The sequence below is a fragment of the Triticum aestivum genome, chromosome 2A (genome assembly GCF_018294505.1).
Source record: "Triticum aestivum cultivar Chinese Spring chromosome 2A, IWGSC CS RefSeq v2.1, whole genome shotgun sequence".
NCBI classification, from domain to species: Eukaryota; Viridiplantae; Streptophyta; class Magnoliopsida; order Poales; family Poaceae; genus Triticum; species Triticum aestivum.
This window is the reverse complement of record NC_057797.1, coordinates 615,771,328-615,786,305: the sequence shown is the minus strand read 5'-3', so window position 1 is coordinate 615,786,305 and position 14,978 is coordinate 615,771,328. Positions and strand designations below refer to the sequence as shown.

Below are 14,978 nucleotides of genomic sequence, written 5' to 3'. Positions count from 1 at the left end.
GCGACGAGCATGATCTAGCTCTGCTGCCGAACAGTGCCCTGGAGGCCGCGCCCGCATCGGCTTCGACCCTTAATTTAGAGCCAACTGCGCCAATCGAGGATGGGTGGTTGGACGCCGCCTCGGGGGCTGTGATCCCAACGGCAATCGAGCCGAACACCAGCCCCGCACTCCACGAGACTCGTGACTCCAAGGAGCCGGACTCCTCTTCAGACTCCGAACCCTCTGCGCCCCTGCCGATCGAATCCGATTGGGCGCCGATCATGGAGTTTACTGTCGCGGACATCTTTCAGCATTCGCCTTTCGGCGATATTCTGAAGACACTAAAGTCTCTCTCTTTATGAGGAGAGCCCTGGCCGGACTATGGTCAGCAAGGTTGGGATACGAACGATGAAGAAATTCAAAGCCCACCCACCACCCACTTTGTAGCCACTATCGACGATTTAACCGACATGCTCAACTTCGACTCCGAAGACATTGATGGTATGGACGCCGATGCAGGAGACGATGAAGAACCAGCGCCTATTGGGCCCTGGAAAGCCACCTCGTCATATGACATATACATGGTGGACACCCCAAAAGAAGGAGATGGCGATGGAACAGCGGAGGATGACCCCTCCAAGAAACAGCCTAAGCACTGGCGTCAGCGGCGCCGCTCAAAATCCCGCCAAAGCAAATACGGTGATTCCAGGATGGGAGATAATAATACTCCGGAGAGTGCCGAAGAAAACCCCCTCCAGCAAGATTCAGCACAGGAGGATGGAGAAGCCAGCCCTCATGAGAGAGCGGCAGACAGAGAGGTCGAGGACGATAATTATATGCCTCCCTCCGAAGACGAGGCAAGCCTCAACGATGATGAATTCGTCGTGCCAGAGGATCCTGTCGAGCAAGAGCGTTTTCAACGCAGGCTTATGGACACGGCAAGAAGCCTCAAGAAAAAACAGCAACAGCTTAGAGCTGATCAAGATTTGCTAGTCGACAGATGGACTGAAGTCCTTGCGGCTGAAGAGCATAAACTCGAACGCCCCTCCAAGAGCTACCCAAAGCGCAGGTTGCTACCCCGATTAGAGGAGGAAGCACTTAAACCTACATCACCAGCACTTGATACGGCCAACCGGCCACCTCGTGGCCGTGACAGAGAGGCCTCTCGGCCCTCCACTCAGGACGCACCCCGTACCAAGGCACGGGAAAATGCGCCAGACCTGCGAGATATGTTGGAGGACAAGGCAAGGCAAACAAGATCGATTTACGGATCGTGTGGGCGCCCCATGACTCGAGACGATAACCGTCACGCCGGACACAAATCCGGTAGGGCCGAACACAGTAGACAAAGCTCATTGGAGCTACGTCGTGATGTAGCCCAGTACAGAGGCGCCGCACACCCACTATGCTTCACAGACGAAGTAATGGATCATCAAATCCCCGAGGGTTTCAAACCCGTAAACATCGAATCATATGATGGCACAACAGATCCTGCGGTATGGATCGAGGATTATCTCCTTCATATCCACATGGCCCGCGGCGATGATCTCCACGCCATCAAATACCTCCTACTCAAGCTTAAAGGACCAGCTCGGCATTGGCTTAACAGCTTGCCAGTAGGATCAATCAGTTGTTGGGAGGACCTGGAAGCCGCATTCCTCGACAATTTCCAGGGCCCTTATATGCGACCACCAAACGCCGATGACCTAAGCCACATAATTCAGCAGCCAGAGGAATCGGCCAGGAAATTCTGGACACGGTTCCTAACAAAGAAAAAAAATCAAATAGTCGACTGTCCGGACGCAGAGGCCCTAGTAGCCATCAAGCACAATATCCGTGACGAGTGGCTTGCCCGGCACCTTGGACAGGAAAAGCCGAAATCTATGGCAGCACTCACGACACTCATGACCCGCTTTTGCGCGGGAGAAGACAGTTGGCTTGCTCGTAGCAACAATATGACCAAGAACCCTGGTAATTCGGATACCAGGGACAGTAGTGGCAAGTCGCATCGCAACAAGCAGAAGCGCCGCATTGATGGCGACAATGCTGAGGATACGGCAGTTAATGCCGGATTCAGAGGCTATAAATCCGGTCAGCAGAAAAAGCCATTCAAAAGAAATCCTAGGGGCCCGTCCAGTTTGGACCGAATACTCGACCGCTTGTGCCAGATACATGGCACCCCCGAAAAGTCGGCCAATCACACCAACAGGGATTGTTGGGTGTTCAAGCAGGCAGGCAAGTTAAATGCCGAAAATAAAGACAAGGGGCTGCATAGCGATGATGACGAAGAGCCCCGGCCACCGAACAACAGTGGACAGAAGGGTTTTCCCCCACAAGTGCGGACAGTGAACATGATATACGCAACCCACATCCCCAAGAGGGAGCGGAAGCGCGCGTTAAGGGACGTATATGCGGTAGAGCCAGTCGCCCCAAAGTTCAACCCATGGTCCTCCTACCCGATCACCTTTGATCGAAGGGACCATCCCACTAGCACCCGTCATGGCGGATTCGCCGCATTGGTTCTAGACCCAATTATTGACGGATTTCATCTCACTAGAGTCCTTATGGACGGCGGCAGCAGCCTGAACCTGCTTTACCGGGATAGAGTGCGGAAAATGGGCATAGATCCCTCAAGGATTAAGCCCACCAAAATGACCTTTAAAGGCGTAATACCAGGTGTAGAGGCCAACTGTACATGCTCAGTCACACTTGAAGTGGTCTTCGGATCTCTGGATAATTTCCGAAGCAAGGAGTTAATCTTCGACATAGTCCCATTCCGCAGTGGCTATCACGCACTGCTCGGGCGAACCGCATTCGCCAAGTTCAATGCGGTACCACACTACGCATACCTTAAGCTCAAGATGCCAGGCCCTCGAGGAGTAATTACGGTTAATGGAAACACCGAACGCTCCCTCCGAACGGAGGAGCACACGGCGGCCCTTGCAGCGGAAGTACAAAGCAGCCTCTCCAGGCAGTTCTCCAGTCCGGCCATTAAACGTCCGGACACCGTCAAGCGCACCCGGAGTAACCTACAACAAGACCACCTGGCACGTTCCGAGCAGGCATAGCAATGCGGCCCCAACCCCAGCCCTCGCAAAAATGCAACACCAGTGCTTCGTGTACATAACTACGCTCTAGAAATACCATGGGTACAGGGGGAGGTGCACCATCACGGCACGCTCGAAACATGGCTTAAACCGCACCAGGGGCTGCCGATTTTTTAATTTTCTCTTACTTTCAGGACTCCATTCTTCGGAAGGCCTGTTCGACAGTTCAATTGCCGCACAAACGATGCAAGAACCAGGGAAGCAAACAAGTCATGCCGCATTACGGAACTCCCAGGTGGTCTCTATCACGAGCAGTATACCTATTTCGCATACCATTCCGCAGCCTGCCCCTGGAACGGACATGTTAAATAGTCCAACCTTTTGCTTATCGCGTTATTTGTATCGTTCTGCTTTGATCGCAGCCCTTTTTAATAAACAATGCATAGCTTCTGTCTATTTTTGCATTACTCTTTTTTTACAAATATATGTTCCTTAACGACATGTTGCACCGTACACTTTGGTACGGCCAAAATACGCCAGGGGCTTTAGTACCCCTCAATATGGTGTGAGAAGTTCGAACACTTTAACAAGTGCGGCACCCCAAACTTATAGCATTATATGCATCGGCTCCGAATCATGTCTTGGGTCAATAGTTGGGTTTGCCCGGCTCCTATGTTTTGGTGCCTTACGTTCCGCTATGTCGGCTAAGGTAGCACTAGGAGAACTACTGCGATTGTGCCCCAGTTGAGCTGGGTCGAGCACCTCAGTAGATAAAGCTAAAACTGACTGTCATGATGAAGCGAGAGCTGGTCGCTGTTCGAGAGGTTTTTCGAGTCCCTAAAGACTTATGCCGCTTAGAGCGAGGAGTCGGCTCTGTCCGCCCAAGGCGTGGATAGCGCCCCGAACTCGGTCTTCCGAATACCAGGGGCTTCGCCAAAATTTAAAATTATAGAATTCTATGGCTAAGTGAGAGTGTTCACGCATTATAGTCTAATTGCCTTGTTCGTTGTGTTGAGCGCCTCCCTCGAAGGACCCAAACATGGGAAAAAGAGCGCTCAGGTTTATCCTCGAACACCCTAGCACTAGCAGCACGGGGGCAGAAGCCGACGACTCGTCGTCTCTCAGAATTGATAAACAGCCGCACAGAAGGTAATATTTTAAATTCCAACAGCATTGCTTAGCACATATGAACAAGTTTTCAGCGCACAGGACAAAACGAGCGAGTTTTACTCAAAAATTACATCCCTGGAACATTCATCCGCCATAAGGCGGGCACCCTTTAGAACATCCTTATAATAATTCTCGGGCTTGCGATGCTCTTTCCCCGGCGGTGGCCCATCCTTCACAAGCTTCTCAGCATCCAGCTTGTCCAGTGCACCTTAGCATGGGCAAGGGCCCTACGGGCACCTTCAACGCAGACGGAGCACTTGATGACTTCGAGCCTTGGACAGGCCCCCACCAGCCGCCGCACCAACCCAAAATAGCTCCCAGGCAGAGCCTCTCCAGGCCACAGCCGAACTATGAGGCCCTTCATGGCCTGTTCGGCCGCCTTGTGGAGCTCGACCAGTTGCTTCAGCTGGTCGCTCAGGGGCACGGGGTGTCCGGCCTCAGCATACTGAGACCAGAACACCTTCTCTGTCGAGTTGCCCTCCTCGGCTCGATAGAATGCGGCGGCATCGGACACGCTACGGGGAAGATCTGCGAATGCTCCTAGAGAGCTCCGGATTTGGGTAAGTAACAAGTAACTCACGTTTATGTGTTTGCTTTGCATAAAGAATGCCTTACCCGCCGCTATCTTTTTCACCGCATCCAACTCCTGGAGGGTCTTCTGGGATTCGGCCTTGGCAGACTTGGCATTTTCAACAGCCACCGCGAGCTCGGATGCTCGCGTCTCTGAGTCAAGCTCCAAACTCTTATGTTTTTTCATGAGAGCCTGGAGCTCTTGCCGCACCTTGCCAACCTGGGCCTCATACTTCTCCCGCTCGGTGCGCTTCGTGGCCGCCCTCTTCTCGGCCTCGAACATCGCTTGCTTAAGGGTCGCCACCTCAGACGTGGCCCCTACAATAGCCACGATAATCCTGTCATTTTTTGCAATTGCACTTTTTATATATATTTAAACACGGTATTTCTTACCTTCCTTGTCCTCGAGCTGCTTCTTGGCACGCCCGAGCTCTTGCTCGGAATGCTCGAGGTTCTGCTTTAGCAGGTCCACTTCCGCAGTCAGTGCGGCGGACGCCAGCAGAGAAGCATGCATACGCATATTGACTCCTTTTTGTTAGACTCCTGCGAATTTTATTTGATCCTCTATTCGGCTTTTCTTCCCGAACGCCAAACAGAGCATCAGGGGCTACTGTCTATGCGGTAATATTATTTACACATTCTTTACTTACCTCAAAGCCTGTTAAAAGGCTAGCACAAGCTACAGTCAGTCCGCTCTTGGCGGACTGAACTTTCTGGACCACCGCACTCATAATGGTGCGGTGCTCCTCGTCGATGGAGGCGCCTTTGAGCACCTCCAACAGATTGTCCGGCGCCTCCGGTTGGATGGGGGTCACCGGCACGGTGGGCTTGCTCCTCTTGGAAGGAGGTCGCCCGCCGGACTCTGGAACCTTTGAAGGTTCCGGAGCGGTGTCCGGCCTAGAGCCGGACTTGGAGCCCTGGGGGGTTTTATCCCCTTTACTCCTGGAGTCCGGGAGGTCGCCTTGCGGCGCCTGCAGGACCACCTCCTCCTGGCTTGGAACCTGTTGGGACAACACTTCGGCGTCGTCCATAGGACGGGGGGAGGTAGCCGTCGGAAGCGAATTCACATCCGATGATTCTAGTGAACCGCTCGACGACGCGTCGAGTCGGTCTTTGGGTGGGCTGCATAATCATATTCGACATAAGGGAAAGCTGTGCAATAAAGGAATACTATGAATTACTCTGGTATCCGGATACTTTTGATTTTGCCAGGGGCTTAGCCCTGAGCGGCCACTCCTTTCCGCCATCGTCGGCGTTGGTGGAGTAGTCCGGAGGAAGGGTTATCCCCTTCTTGGACCCTTCGGCCTCCCCAGTGAGGGCGGCCTTCCTTTTCTTCTCTCCCCCCGCTGGAGGGGGAGAGGTCTCTTCTTCCTCATCCTCGTCTTCGCGGGAGGAATGCGCCTTGGAGCCGTCGAATGATGAACCCGACACCTCCTGGCGCCGGACACTTTTTCGAGTCCCCGTGGCCTTCTTCGTGGCCTTCTTCTCCGGCACCACATAGGGTGCCGGAACCAGCAGCTTCGCCAAGCGGGCATCGGCTGGGTCTTCGGGCAAAGGAGCCGGACAGTCGATCTGTCCGAACTTCGCCTGCCAATCCCATCAAAGGTAAGGGAGCTTAGATCCCGCATAGAGTTAAACTATGAAAAACTAATACCCTGTAAAAGGTGCAAACAACTTACCGCGCTAGCGTGACGCTGCGCGCTGAATCCGCGATCCTCGGTAGCGGATGCGGGAACCTCGGCGCCCTTGAAAAGCACCTTCCATGCATCTTCGTACGTCGTGTCGAAGAGCCTGCTCAGAGTTCGGTGCTGCGCCGGGTTGAACTCCCACAGATTGAAGGCCCATTGTTGACATGGGAGGATCCGGCGGATGAGCATAACCTGGACTACGTTGACAAGCTTGAGTTGCTTGTTCACCAGGGTTTGGATGCATGTTTGCAGTCCAGTCACCTCTCCTTTGCTGCCCCACGACAGGACCATCTCTTTCCAGGACGTGAGCCGCGTTGGGGGTCCGGACCGGAACTCGGGAGCTGCGACCCACTCAGGGTCACGCGGCTCGGTGATATAAAACCACCCCGATTGCCACCCCTTCAGGGTCTCCACAAAGGAGCCCTCGAGCCATAAGTCGTTGGGCATCTTGCCCACCATGGCACCTCCGCACTCCGCCTGGTTGCCGCGCACCACCTTCGGCTTGACATTGAAAGTCTTGAGCCATAGGCCGAAATGGGGGCGGATGCGGAGGAAAGCCTCGCACACGATGATAAACGCCGAGATGTTGAGGATGAAGTTCGGGGCCAGATCATGGAAATCCAGGCCGTAGTAGAACATGAGTCCCCGGACGAATGGGTGGATAGGAAAGCCCAGTCCGCGGAGGAAGTGGGGAAGGAACACTACCCTCTCATGGGGCCTTGGGGTGGGAGGAGCTGCCCCTCTTTGGGAAGCCGGTATGCGATGTCATTCGACAAGTATCCGGCCTTCCCCAGTTTTTTGATGTGTCCCTCCGTGATGGAGGAGACCATCCACTTGCCTCCCACTCCGGACATGGCTGGAGAAGATTGAGGTGGGGAGTGCGGACTTGGGCGCTGGAGCTCGAGTGCGCGAAAATGGATAGGCAAAGGAGGAAGAAGGCGTAGGTGAAAAGGTGGATCCTTATCCCCTTATATGGGTGGACGCAACTACGTGTCCCCACCAGCCTGGTAAAACTCGCTTATCTCCAAGCACCATAATCAATGGCGCAGTTGGGTTACCCACGCCCGTATTGATGAGAATCCCGGAATAAGGGGACACGATCTCTGCTTCGACGAGACGTGCCAAGGAAACCGCCTCGCATGACACGCTGAGGTGGGGCAATAAAACGATTCGAATAAAGGCTTGGCCGTGGTGCGATGTCACACTACGGAATACGTCAGCAGATTAGATTTGTGTAAATATTATTCTCTCTATGGCAATATGTGAAAACTTATTTTGCAGAGCCAGACACTATCTTTGTGTTCAAAATCTTCTATGAAGTACTTGGAGGAGGAACCCGCCTTGCAATGCCGAAGACAATCTGCGCGCCGGACTCATCGTCATTGAAGTCTGGTTCAGGGGCTACTGAGGGAGTCCTGGATTAGGGGGTGTCCGGATGGCCGGACTATACCTTCAGTCGGACTCCTGGACTATGAAGATACAAGATTGAAGACTTCGTCCCGTGTCCGGGAGGGACTTTCCTTGGCGTGGAAGGCAAGCTTGGCGATACGGATATGTGGATCTCCTACCATTGTAACCAACTTTGTGTAACCCTAAACCTCTCCGATGTCTATATAAACTGGAGGGTTTTAGTCCGTAGGACAACATACAGAACAACAATCATACCATAGGCTAGCTTCTAGGGTTTAGCCTCTCCGATCTCGTGGTAGATCTAGTCTTGTACTACCCATATCATCAATATTAATCAAGCAGGACGTAGGGTTTTACCTCCATCAAGAGGGCCCGAACCTGGGTAAAACTTCGTGTCCCTTGCCTCCTGTTAACATCCAGCCTAGACGCATAGTTCGGGACCCCCTACCCGAGATCCGCCGGTTTTGACACCGGCAACGACGAGGAGTAGTTTATGAGGATCCCAGACAGGAGGCCTGCGCCTCTTTCGATATGTATCCCTGTTTGTGCTAGCCTTCTTAAGGCAAACTTGTTTAACTTATGTCTGTACTCAGATATTGTTGCTTCCGCTGACTCGTCTGTGATCGAGCCCTTGTATTCGAGCCCTCGAGGCCCCTGGCTTGTAATATGATGCTTGTATGACTTGTTTTATTTGTAGAGTTGTGTTGTGATATCTTCCCGTGAGTCCCTGATCTTGATCGTACACGTTTGCATGTATGATTAGTGTACGGTCAAATTGGGGGCATCACAAAATTAAATATGATGTTAATTTTCATTGCATCGCTGAATTTGATGTTATTTAGCACCGCTAAGCCGCCGTGGCCAGAGGCATACACAAGTGAGTTCCATAAAGCCCCATCTATCTCCCTTACTCTTTCTTCTTGTTTTTGATATATAGGATACATTATAGATGCAACACTTCGTTATTGAATTAGCATGCTTGTGCTTGTTTTTTTATGTCTGGAGATGTATATGTCAAATATATGTGCTATTTTACATATGATGCCAGATTGTATGATTTTTTTCAAGTTTCAAGAAAAATACAAAAAGAAACTTAGTTTCGATATAGTTTGAGTTTTGCTTTGGTACACCCCTTTAAAGTTTACACAAATCCTAAAGTTATTTAAAAGGGCTAATTAACTTGCAGATCAAACGTACCGAATAGATTGACTTGGATACAAAAGACTGTTTAACCTTTTTTGATTGAATTGAAGGGGTAAATTCTAATCTTCACCTTTAATCTGCACTGAAATTTGTACTACTGTTAAGGAAGATGTACCAAACAAAGTTCATTTTGAGTTTTTGATAGCTTCAAGTCAAGCTGCAGCTATGCCCATCACTTAATCCTTTGAAACTAACTGAACCTCTTCACATGAATTTTACGAACAGGCCATCATACTGTGCAACATATACAAGTGCATACCACTCCGCCCAAGTCCCATTCGTCGTAAGGGCATCTCCAGCCGCGCCCCCAACAGGGCCCCCCAGGCCACTTTTTCGGCGCCGGCGCCGTAAAAATGGCCCAGTCGCGCCCCCAGGACGCCGAAAATCGCCGGTTCGGACCTTTTTTCCGCCCGGCGGTCACAGGCCGAACCCGGTGCGCTGGGGAGCAGTTGGGGGCTCCGGCGCTAGGGAAAAGCACCCTTGGCCCACACCGACAGGGGAAAAGTCAAGGTTTTCTTCCCCCGACTCGCCTCGCACCCCCCGCGCCCTCGGCCACCACTAGCTATATCCCGACGACGGCCGCCGTCCTACTCCGCTAGATAGCCATTCCCCGCCGGAAAATAGCAGCCCTTCGCCGCGGCAGCCCCTCCCACAGCAGCTGGGCGTTTCCGGTCGCCGTTTCCGGCCGCGGAGGCGTGGTTGAACGGCGGGTACACGCCCACCGAGCGCAAGGTGTTTGGTGTTTTGCCTGCCTCGGCGATGGACTCGGATGAGGAGGAAGAGCTCGCCGCGCTGCTGGAGAAGGAAGCCGCGGCCGACGTCCAGGAAGAAGAGCATCTCATGGTGCTCGCCGCCCTCGGCCAGCTGCTGGCGAGCAATGAAAAGCCGCGGCGAGGTGGCTCGGCACCGGGGCGGATGAAAGCAAAGAACCGGCATCGTCTCCAAGGCTACTGCATGCTCTACTCCGACTACTTCGCCGATGCTCCACTTCATGGCGAGAGAACATTTCGGCGCCGTTATCGGATGAGCCGAAAGCTCTTCCTCAGGATTGTGAATTCCATCCGGAAGTTCGACAACTACTTCAAGTGCAAGATGGATTGCACTGGCGCTCTTGGATTCACCTCCATCCAAAAGTGCACGACAGCGATGAGGATGCTTGCATATGGAGCTCCCAGTGATTCACTCGACGACTATGGGCGCATGGCCGAGTCCACTAGCATAGAGTGTTTCTACAAGTTCTGTCGGGCAGTGGTGGCAGTGTTTGGGCCACAATACTTGAGAACACCCAATGCGGAAGACACTGCTCGGATCCTAGCCCAGAATGCAGCAAGAGGATTTCTTGGGATACTTGGAAGCATCGACTGCAGGCATTGGAAATGGAAGAATTGCCCATTTCGTTGGCAGGGGATGTACAAAGGCGCCAAAGGCGGTTGCAGTGTGGTGCTTGAGGCGGTAGTCACATAGGACCTCTGGATTTGGCACTCCTTCTTTGGTATGCCAGGAACTCACAATGACATCAACGTGCTGCAGTGCTCTCCTGTTTTTGCCAAGCTCGTTGAAGGCCATTCTCCTCCGGTGAACTTCGAGATCAATGGACACCAATACAACAAGGGGTACTATCTAGCTGACGGCATCTATCCGAGATGGTCGACATTTGTGAAGACGATCTCAAACCCTGTGGCAGGAGGCAAGAACGCCTGGTTTGCGAAGCTTCAGGAGGCTTGCAGGAAGGATGTCAAGCGGGCATTTGGTGTGCTCCAATCTCGATTTGCTATTGTTCGGTACCCCGCTCAGACCTGGTTCAAAGATCAAATATGGGAGATTATGACTTGTTGTGTCATCTTGCACAACATGATCATCGAGAGCGAGCAAGAAGACCGAGTGTTTGACACTAAACCATACTACAGGCAGGGTCCTCTAGCCGAAGTTGATCACCAGCTACCGGCAACTTGGACTGCCTATCTCAGTATGCGTCAGGAGATCCGAGACCCACAGGTGCATCATCAACTCAGAAAGATCTGATTGAGCACCTATTGAGGCTCAAGGGGGACGCCGTTTGATGAAATACGAGTTTTTATTTGTTGAACTATATAATTTGTATTGAACTATTTGTTGTTGTACTATTTTGTTGAAGTATTTGATTTTTCTGTGATGAAATATGTGATAAGAAATAATTGTGTTGATAATTGAACGCCGAGAAATGGCGAAACCACGCCGAATATGGGCCTATTCTCGCCCATATGGGCCCTTTATTCGCCGAAATTGGGCTGCAAAGTGGGCCAATTTCGGTGCCTGGGGGCGATGACTGGTCGCAAAACCGCCCCGAGCGCCGATTGTATCGCCGGCTCGCCCCCAGGGGGCGATTTTTATGCGTCCTGGGGGGGCCAACGGCTGGAGATGCCCTAAGTAGCAGGGGCGTGTCCTACTTGAGGTGATTCGTTTCGGTTTTTCTCCGTTTTTTCCTTTTTTTAGTTTTCGTTTATTATTTTCTTTATTCTTCTTCGTTTCTTTTCATTCTTTTTTCGCATTTTTATTTATTTTTTATTTTGTTTATTATTTTTTTCTTTGTTCTTTTGGTTATTATTCTACATTTGTGTACATGTCAACAACATTTTTCTAATACACATCTAACATTTTTTCAATACAAATTAAACATTTTGTAATACATGGCCAACATTTTTATCACATTTTAAACAGTTCTCAAATACAAGATTAACACTTTTTAATACAAGGTCAATTGTTTTTCTATATATTTTTAACATCTGTTTAAACGCTTGATTAAAAAATTTAGATAAAAATATTAATATTTTTAATAGATGGCCATTTTTTTCTATGCACATTTAACATTTTTCAAACACTTGTTCAACATTTTAAAAATGCTTGATTAATATTTGTATATACATGATAAAAAATCACCATTTTTCTAATACATGGTCAATATTTTTTCTGTACATATTTAACATTTTTCAAATGTATGATTAACATTTTTCAAATAGTTGTTCAAAAAATTTCAAATGCTTGGTTAACATTTTGAAATACAATTTTCAAATACTTGCTCAACTTTTTTAAAAAATTAAAGTTTTTTTCACAATATAAATATTGAGAATATTTTCAACTATAAACAAAATACAAAAATAAAGAAAGTAACGAAAACAGAAAACAGAAAAAAGAGGCTTTGTGCTGGTGTCAAGGCGTCAAATAGGATCCGGGCTTTCTGTCTCCTGACTTTGGGCCACTCTTCTCCGATACCACAGTCCACACCCCCACCTCAAAGGAGCTTTGCTACACCTACGTAAAACTACGTAAGAGAGTTACGTAAAAGCTGATTTGCCCTAAGAGCATTTTCAACATAAGCGCTATATAAGCGACGCACGGTATAAAAATTGCTTTTAGCGTGCGCGGACCTGATTTAAAGTCTTCAGCAGCCGCACAAAAAGCACGCGCGCTATAACTAATGCAGCGCGCGCATTAAAAAGACATCGCGCAGCATATTTAGTGTCCCCGGTCGCGCGCGCTGCAAACTCTGGGCTGCTGCAGATGGAACCGCTTGATTGCAACCGCTGGACTCGCGCTCGCCGCATATTTTACAGCGCTTGTTGGAGCAAGCGTCTTTTAGCGTCCTAAAAAACTACTTGCGCGCTGTAAACCTATTTTTTAGGCGCCATGCATTGGGCGGCGGTTGGAGATCCTCTAATTTGGTTGGAGTAGAAAAAAGGCCTAGACCCACCCCATGAAAATTAAGGGGAGATGTTTAGTTGGGAAGGAAAGAAACGTAAGTTTAAGTAAGAGGTTTCGTATTTCTCCAAAAATTAAGTAAGAGGTTTCGTAGGTGTAGCATTTTTGCACCCTAAAATCCCAAATTCCTATTTCTCAAAAAAAATCCCAAATTCCTTCTCGCCGCCAGATCCCAGGCCCCTTCCCTTCTTGCAGGCGGTTTCGGTTTTTGTTCCTATTCCGGGAAGATTCCAGTGTCGATGCCGATGGCTCTATTTAATCGCCAGCGCGACCGCAAGCTCGACGATTCGTGGCGCAGGTGCAGGTAGCTCACTCATGGCTAGGAGAGAAGGGATCGATTCCTGCGCCGTCGCCGCCGCCGGCCGCAGGCGGTGGCGGTCCACGGCGATGACCGGATTAGCGCCCTATGCGACGATCTCCTCCTCGACATACTAGGCCGCCTTGACACCCGCATGGTTCTCGACGCCGGGGTGCTATCTAAGCGCTGGGCCGGCCTGCCCCGCGAGCTCTCCGTCCTCGACTTGAGCGTCGGGGACATACTCCCGCCGCGCTACCACCGCTGGGTCCTCCTTCATCGAGAATCCAAGGCAAGAGATTTAAAGTACCAATTCTGCACGACTAATATGGAGAAGGTCATGCCTCACATCAGGAGGTACGAGCGCCGCGCCATGCGAGCCTTGACCACCTCTGTCGAACGTCTCTTAGACCCAGCGGCAGATGGTGTCGGCCGGACGGTAAGCAAGCTGACGCTTGAGTTCTTTTCGACCCACAACACTGACTGCATCAACCGGCTCATCTCCAAGGCCATCGATGCTTGGGAGGTCCATGATCTCGTGGCCGTTGCTAAGCCAGTCTACTCGCAACGCCGAAATTTTCATGCCTTCCCCGGCCACGGCATCTGTGAGGAACCCTGTGCGTCACGCCTGCGAAGCCTCAAGCTTGGAGGCTGCATGATCCCATCGTTGCTCGGGCACAATGTGCTCACCCTGCTCGTCATGCAAGACACACCAATGTCGACGCCAGAATCGGCGTACGAGGGCATCTTCACCTCGTGCCCGCAGCTGCAGGTGCTTCACCTCATCTCCTGCTACAGCGCAGGCAATGGGAATGGGGACATTACCGTAGACGCCCCCGGGTCAGACCTGCGGGAGCTTGTCGTCGACAATTGCGTCTGTTTCATACGGATATGCCCGAGGGCTCTTCCCAGACTCGAGCGCCTAGCATCCCTGGGCACGAGAGTGCGCTTCGAGACCACCTCGTTTCCCTACCTCAGGCAATGCAACCTCACCCTGTGCATGGGTGTCACAGAGGAAACAGCTCGCCGATACTTTGCGGCACGCATGTAGCTCAAGCTTGGCTCGTTAGTGGGATGCATCCCGGACGTAACGGACATGATCATTCGGTTCACTGGACCTGACAGATGGATCGTGCCGTCCGTTTCCTCGCCGGCGCTGCTACCTAATCTCCGGCGGCTGCTGGTCGCCGACGTGCCTCGGTGCTGGGACGTCTCGTGGCCGCGTCTCCTCCTTGAAACGGCGCCTTCCCTCGAGACCCTCCATGTCCACATCGCCCCGCCGCCTTGCAAAGAGGAAGAGGAGCCCGCCTTACTTGGGCACCGTCACCTCAAGGAGTTTGTGATGGCTGGTTTTGAGGGGACGGGGAGGCAGGTTTACCTCGTCAGGTTTGTCATGGGAGTGTGCAGCACGGCGTTGCGCCATGTCGCCATGCTCAAGAAGGGGCATGTCCGGGACAAGGGGCACTGGGACTGGGAGACGGTGACGCAGCAGCAGCAGCGCTCACAGTGGACCGACGAGGAGAAGGACAAGACGCTTGAGCAGATCATGAATGGGGTTCCTTCTTCCTCGACCGCTTCTCCGGCTGTAGTTTTTGGCTGATTTGTTGTAACCGTTAGAGATATATTTAGGCTACATGTGTTTGGTAGTCTAGAATTTGTAATCTGTCTTCTACCTTATCTTTAGAACAGGCGTCTTGTCTTTCTAGCCTTGTACTTATATACTCGCCTTCGAGGCTCAATAATACATCGATCATATTTCATAACAAACCCTCTCTCTCTTCTAACAGTAACTTTTGTCCATTCATAACGTGAAAGTGAGCATTTGTCTGGTTAATTCGTAGGCTTCTGGTGTTTTAGTCGATTTGATTTATAAGGTGCTGT

The 14,978-nt window shown here is 51.2% G+C and overlaps 1 pseudogene; it reads left to right on the top strand.

Annotated features, from left to right (window-relative positions):
* The window catches only part of LOC123191780 (uncharacterized), a 54,910-nt pseudogene extending 40,213 nt beyond the window's left edge, over window positions 1-14,697 (top strand).
* The last annotated feature ends 281 nt before the right edge of the window (window positions 14,698-14,978 follow it).